This window comes from Pithys albifrons, chromosome 3, assembly GCF_047495875.1.
Source record: "Pithys albifrons albifrons isolate INPA30051 chromosome 3, PitAlb_v1, whole genome shotgun sequence".
NCBI lineage: Eukaryota > Metazoa > Chordata > Aves > Passeriformes > Thamnophilidae > Pithys > Pithys albifrons.
Genome location: NC_092460.1, coordinates 22,107,659 through 22,115,008, shown reverse-complemented (window position 1 = coordinate 22,115,008; position 7,350 = coordinate 22,107,659). Strand labels below are relative to the sequence as shown.

Genomic DNA, 7,350 nt, shown 5'->3' with positions numbered 1-7,350 from the left:
TGTTTTGGGTTGGTTTGGTTTTCTTTGGTGCTGAGGAGAGGCCGGCAGTGCTGCCCTTCCCCTGCCCTTGCTGTGCCTCCTTATTGTGACTTCAGCTGAACTCGAGTCTTGGTTTATATCAGGATAAACCTTCTGCAGAGAAATCCCAAATAAGGGTGAGAGATTTGCTGGAGGCTCTTTTTAGAGAAACGCTTATTTAATTGACAATTAACGTAACTTGCCTGCCTGTGAGTGCAAACAGTGGCAGGAGAGTTGCCCTGCTCTGCAGGGGCTGTCCCAGCAGCTGTTTGGAGTGAAAAATTACCTGTTTGCCATTAGATGAGCAGCCCTGAGGTTTTCAGGGCTGAGCTGAGCGAGCTCAGGGAGCCCCTCACAGCCCTCTGGTATCCACCTTTTCCAGGGAGCCCGTGCTGGGCTCCACACGGATCGCTGCTGACAGCTGTTCCCCGTCTCCTCCAGAACAGCTTGCACGCTATTCTACTTTTTTATTTATTTATTTTTTTAATTTCCCCTCAGACACCTTGCCCCGGCTCACACCCCACCCCTGAGCTCGTACCGCCCCTTGGGGATCGCTGCTCTGCCCTTCACACCGAGCTCCGCTCCGCTCAGGTAGGACGGGCCGGGGGTGCCCCGCGGGGCTGCCCGCTTGGGTAATTAACTAATTAACTGTCCCCCTGCGGAGGGCTCGGCCGGGGCGCTGAGGACGGGGGGGGCTGAGGGGAGGCCGCTCAGAGGGGAGGCCGCTCTGCCGCCCCCGCCAGGCCGGTCCCCGGGGCGGCTGCAGGCACGGCGGTGGCAGGACGCGTCCGGGAAGCCCCGGGACCCCCCGGTTCTCCCCTGGTTCCCCCTCGGGTTCCCCCCCAGCCCCGCCGCTCCCTCAGCGCCTCCGTCGCTCCCAAATGGCGGCGGGCCCGATCGGCCGCTCGGCGCTCCCCGCCAGGCGGGCGGGGCGGGGCGGGCTGCGCAGGGCGGCGTGTGGAGCGCCGAGCGGGCGCGGGGCGGGCATAAATGTCTGCTGGGCGCGGGGCCGCCATTTTCTGTGAGCGGCGCGGCCCGGCCGGGCACGGACCGGACCGGACCACGAACCGGGGGCACGGACCGGCACGCAGGTACGGAGCGGGAGGGCGGGCAGCTCGCCGTGCTCCCCTCTCTGCGGCACTCCTTCCTCCGCGGCGCCGCTCCGCGCTCGGCCCCGGGCGCGCTGACCCGGCCGCCGCCTCGGCCCTGAGGGCGCTCGGCCCCGACAGCGCCCGCGGAGGAGCTGCAGGGCCGGGCGGGCCGAGGCTGGAGCGGCTGGATCGGCCGGAACGCCGGGCTGGGGCCGAGGGGCCGGGCCGGGGCCTGTCAGCGCCAGCGGGGCACGGGGGGAGCGCCCGCACCCAGAGCCGGCCCTGCCCGGGGGGTGAGCATCCCATCGTCCCATCCCGCACCCGGAGCCCTGCCTGGGGGTGAGCATCCCATCGTCCCAGCATCCCATCCCGCACCCAGAGCCCTGCCCGGGAGTGAGCATCCCATCATCCCATCCCGCACCCGGAGCCCTGCCTGGGGGTGAGCATCCCAGCATCCCATCCCGCACCCCCGGAGTGGGCCCTGCCCGGGGACGGGGACCATGGGCAGTGTCATCCCCTGAAAACCTGTGCCCTGTGCGCGGTGGGAAGAGCAACGGGCAGCTGGCACACCTGGAGCCGTGCCCTGCCTTGTCCAGGGGGATGAGCATTGGAATGAGCATCCTACACACCTAGAGCCACATCCCACACCCCTGGAGCCCTGCCCTAACCAGGGGGAATGAGTAGTGGCATCTGGAACACCTGGAACCGTGCCCTGCCTACGGGATGACCATCCCATCCCATCCCATCCCACCCCAGCTCGCACCCAGAGCCCTCCCATCCCGCAGTAGGGGCTCTGGCCCGACATCCCCCTGTCCCTGCCGCGCTTCCCGCGGGGCTCCCTGACCCTGCGGCAGCGGGGATGGAAAATGCCTTTGGGTTGTATCAGCACGACTGAACGCTCTCTGCTCAGGCATTCTTTGGTTTGAGCTGCTTGCTTGATTTCGAGGTGGGTTTTTTTTTGTCACTTACATGCAGTTAAAAAAGGACCCTTGCAAACTGGAGTGAGATTCTTTTGTGTCCCAGTTTCTCCTGGGGTGTTCCAGGCGTGCTGTTCCTGCAGAGCCAGGGCTGCCTCTGCCCTCTCTTTGTCTGCACACACAAATAACCTGCCTGTGTGACTCCTTTTCCTTCTCAGCCTTCAGGAGACACCCAGGGTGACAGCAGGGACCTCCCCTGGGGCAGAGACACCCCAGGTGTGTCACGGGGGCATTGCTGGGTGTGCTCAGGGGCAGCTGGAGGGGCAGCTCCGAGATCAGCAAGTCCAACCCTTGATCCAACCCCACTGTGATCACCAGCCCAGGGCACTCTGTGGACATGGTGGATTCTCACTCAGTGCCACATCCATAGAATGGATTGGGTTGGAAAAGCCCTCCGAGATCATCAAGTCCAACCCTTGGTCCACTCCAGTTCCTTTACCAGATCATGGCACTCAGTGCCATGGCCAATCTCAGGTTAAAAACCTCCAGGGATGGGGAATCCACCCCCTCTCTGGGCAGCCCATTCCAATGCCTGATTACTCTCTCTCTGCAAAGAATTTTTTTCTGATCTCCAACTTCAATTTCCACTGGCAGAGCTTGAGTCCCCCTTGTCCTATTGCTGAGTGCCTGGGAGAAGAGACCAACCCCCACCTGGCCAGAACTACCCTTGATTTTACTGCTTGTGAAAGGTTCAGCTGCAGGTACTGCCCAAAGGATCAGTCCCTGTGTCAGACTGGGGTGTAGTGTGGATGGACATGCTGGTTCTGTGTGTGCAGTGTTGGGGCAGGAGAGACTGTTGGGGTGAATGGAGAGGTAATTTCAGGCAGTTCAGTTAAATCTCTGCTGTGACACCCGTTCTGAATGGAAGTGGCTTTAGTTTGGTTTGTCTTGAACATTTTCTGTGGGCAAACCCTAAGGCTACAGTTAATCATGATCTGTGTGGATCTGTGTGTGTGTTCCTGAAATGGGTAATTAATACAGTAAGCAATTTAATGTTAGGTTATTAAACCAGCAGTGAACTGGCATAGTTGGGTTGGAGCCGTGGTGCTTTCAGAAACCTGGACTGTGTTTTTCATATGGTTTGTTGCCATATTTAATATCTCCAGGACTGGACAACTTATTGTGCAACACTGCTGACTAACCTGCTTTGAAAGAAAACCTGAAAGTAATGGGAAAAACACCTTTTTTTTTTCCAAAATAAGATTTAAACCTTTTTTTCCCAGTTGAATCCCTTTTCCATTTTTTATCCTTAACACCACCACATTCTGTTCAGATTACATATGAAGTCACTGCTGTCTCAGGGCCTAAACTTACTACAGCTTATTAAAATAGCTCGTGTTTTATAAACCACAAACATGACCCACAGAAAGCGTTGCTCAGCACTTCTTGGAGTGCTAAATCAGCACGAGTTTCCTCTGGGACATGCACTCCCCTCCTGCCCCACATTATTTATGTGGCTCCTCCTTCACTGCTGGGAAACCCGGAGTTGAGGGGGGAAAGCCCAAGTTTTCCTTGTTTGAAGAAACATTAAATTGAGAGCTGTTGGTTGCAGAGCTCCTGTAGGAGATGGGAACCAAGAGCCATGAGGTTGGGTTACAGTGTATAAACTGCTGCCCCATCGTCTGTTGCTTCACTGAAACACCCTCCGCATTTTCCTCCTCCTCCATCTGCGATGGAGTTGCTGGTCCTTCCCCCTCGGCCAGCTGGGCAGGGGGGAGGGTTTTTCTTGGCCCGGGGTTCCTCATAGGGAATGTGCTCCCCAGGGTTTGTGCTGTGCTGCCCGGGCTGATGGAGAGGAGAGGATTCTCCCATGCTTTGGCTGCCTCTCCTGCAGGAATTCCATGTTCTCCATGCCTGTGCCTGACTGTTCAGGTGGTCTCTCCCAGAGCTGCTGGAGGAGGGCAGGGCCACGAGCACCCACCACCAGCTGCCTGGGGACAAGGGTGACAAGGCTTTGTGCACTGGGGTTCCAAAACTTCCTACCAATCCAGCTTGGAACAAGGGAATGGTTGAAAGGGATTATTGCTTTGCATGAAATGTTTCTGCACCATCCCTAAAAATGCAGATGTCTAAAGAGTCTCTAATGTGTGTGAAGAGAAACAGAACTCAGCCTTCTATTTCTCGTAAAAACATCAAGTTGCATAAGTCAGAATTACCTTTATTTGGGGAAGTGACAAAAGTCTTCAAAACAAGATTGAAACTTGTGAGTTACCCAATTTCAAGACGGGTAATTTAAGCCCTGAAGTTTCACAGAAGTAATTTGTGAACAGACATGTTGACATATGTATTGTACCGATTTTGATTGATTTTGTATAATTGCTTATGCAAAACCCCTTGGTGTGTTTTGGTCTGAAATACATCCACAGTGTGCTGAGTGAGGTGGTGGAAACATTTGGTCAGCTTTAGAAATCAGCTGGAGGAGCTGATACAATACTGTGAAATCAGGTAATAGTGCTAACTATGACAGACTAACGAGGTATTTTAGCAATGAGCTCATGGGTTTGAGACAGTGAGAACCAGATACAACTTACTCTGCATGGGCAGGCCATGCTTGGTGATGTTCTTGTTTCTTCTGAAAAGAGAGTCTGTTTTGGCCCCAGTTCTGTGCATGATTCTCAGGGCTGTGCTGGCTCTGGCTGCGTGCACTGCTTTCTGTAAACAACAGTTTTGCTTTGAAAAGCAGCTGGGGCACGTTTGTTCTCTGAGTTGAATATTGTGTTTGTACTGTAAATGTCATCTGTTTTACACAGAGTTGATTTTATTGCAGCAGCGTGTGCTGCTGACCTTTTACAGTTGAACAGCGAATGGTCCTTGTGTGTACGGAAACGCTGCAGTGGCAGCAGAGCAGGAGAAACAAGGCCCATTCTGAGGCTCCTGGACACGGGCACAGCACTGTCTGGGGAGGCCCCAGAGCTAAGAACGAGAACTGATAATTCATAAGGGGAATGTTGACATCAGTAAGTGTGTTTCTTTCAGGGTTTTAGGTGACAGGCCACATGATGGAATTGTGTATTTTGCAGTGGGGTTTGCTGCTTACGGGGAATGACAAGCTTTGTAGAGCTGAGATTTGGGGGGAAAAAAGCTGGATTTGTGGAGAACAGCAGGGTGGGTTTGCTGGCAGGGCAGGTGTGCTGTGGTACAGACACACAGACGGACACACAGACGGACAGACACACGGACACACAGACACAGACGGACAAACACACGGACACACAGACACACACGGACAGACACACGGACACACAGACACACACGGACACACAGACACACACGGACAGACACACGGACACACAGACACACACGGACAGACACACGGACACACAGACACACACGGACAGACACACACACACACCCAGCACACCCAGACAGGGACACACAGACACACGGACAGACACACGGACACACAGACACACACGGACAGACACACACACACACCCAGCACACCCAGACAGAGACACACACACACACGGACAGACAGACACACACACGGATAGACACACAGACACACACACAGACACACACACACACCCAGCACACCCAGACAGAGACACACACACACACGGACAGACAGACTCACACACGGATAGACACACAGACACACACACAGACACACACACACACCCAGCACACCCAGACAGAGACACAAACACACACGGACAGACAGACACACACACGGATAGACACACAGACAGATATACAGACACAGACCCACCCACCCAGCACACCCAGACAGAGACACACACACACACACACACACACACGGACAGACAGACAGACACACACACACACGGACACACACACAGACATACAGATATACAGACAGACATACAGATACACAGACACACACACACATTCTGTTGCTCCCGTGCCCGCTCCAGAGGCACATCCCGCCTGCAGACCCGCAGCAGCAGAGCTCGGTGACTTCAAAACTAACTGGGCTTAACTTCAGGCAGAGGAGTTTCAGCACTGCCTTGCAGGTAGTCCTTGCCTGGGGGGAGTGTGTAAGTGGTCTGCCGTGCTTTCTCTGCCCTGTCTGAGGGCTCTGCGGATCGGACCTCGACCTGCAGCTGCTCCGAGCCCCGTTCGTGTTGCTTTGCCCGGTGTCGGTGCCGCTCCGCACATGCCGAGCTGATACCGGAGCGCTGCCCGTTCCTCTCGGGGCTGCATCGCTTCCTTCGTACTGCAGCGTTCGGTGCTGTTGGTTTGCCCTGCAGCCCTTCAGTTTGACCAGCAGCTGCCGAACGGGCCGTAATTGCTGGGGCATTCCGATGGAAACGCGGAGTATCATCGGGAACAGCAGCTGAGCCGCGCCGTATTTTTAGTTCTCAAGCAGAGGGAGGTGCTTCACTGACTTGCAGCTGGGTGTGGACTGGGGTTAAACAGATTAATTAAAGCTGGCTCAGAGGCTCGGGCTTTGAAAAATGGCTCAGAGCCCCCATTAGAGTTTTCTGTTACAGAAATTTTTTCCCTATAGAACAAGCTGAAGTTTTGAGGGTTTTAGGAACACCAAGCAAGGGTTTAGCAAGAGGGAGGTGCAGGGCAGTGCACAACTAGAATAAATATGTCTCTAATACCTTAAAATAGAGGGAAAACAGGTAAGGTATGGGTCCCTTCCAACCCAGAATATTCTGTGATTCTATACATTGAAAAATTTTTAACATAGGATGAATGTGTCTTTTTCTGTAATGTCTTTTATTTTGCCAGTCATTGCTCCCAGTGTAGCTCCCTGTCAGCTGTATTAGTAAGTTGTGCTCATTTTTGGATATTCCACTTTCTTATTCTAGTCTTGATCACTTTAGAGTGTTTGCTCAAAGTCAGGTCATACTTCAGCATTTCCAGTGGTCTGTTCAGTCTATGAGCACACCACAGAAGGTGCTGCTCTCTATTCAATTGCTGCCTGTGGAAGAGATGAGCAAATTACAATTACTTTTGCTTTATTCTGGTCTTCCCTGTATAGAAGAAACTACATGTGAGATTTTACCTAAGTTTCTGGGTGAAACTGCAGGAGTGCAGTGAGGCAGGTGAAGGCACCTGTGCCCTCTGTTTGCATGGATTGTTACAGAAATGTGGGAATACAGAGGGATAGTCCTGCACAGAATTCAGCAAAGGTAGGAGGGCCATTGGACTGGAAGCTGCAGTGGTGGAAATGTTGCTGTGAAGAAGAAATACTAGTTGTTCATATTTTAATTTAAGAAGAAAATCCTCATTTATTACTACCCAAAAAAGCTAGTTATGTTATTCTCAAGTGATTTTCATAGAAAGTA

General features: G+C 53.7%; 1 protein-coding gene across 3 annotated transcripts in view; it reads left to right on the top strand.

Annotated features, from left to right (window-relative positions):
* The first annotated feature begins 530 nt into the window (after positions 1-530).
* Positions 531-7,350, top strand: part of RAF1 (Raf-1 proto-oncogene, serine/threonine kinase) — a 44,433-nt gene continuing 37,613 nt past the window's right edge. For 2 of the 3 annotated variants that reach the window (XM_071550960.1, XM_071550958.1), the window contains exon 1: positions 1,009-1,109. The gene's annotated coding sequence lies outside the window, so the exon portion shown is untranslated. Of the gene's footprint in view, positions 610-1,008; positions 1,110-7,350 lie in introns of those variants that run through there. The other variant, XM_071550959.1, reaches the window with a different exon arrangement.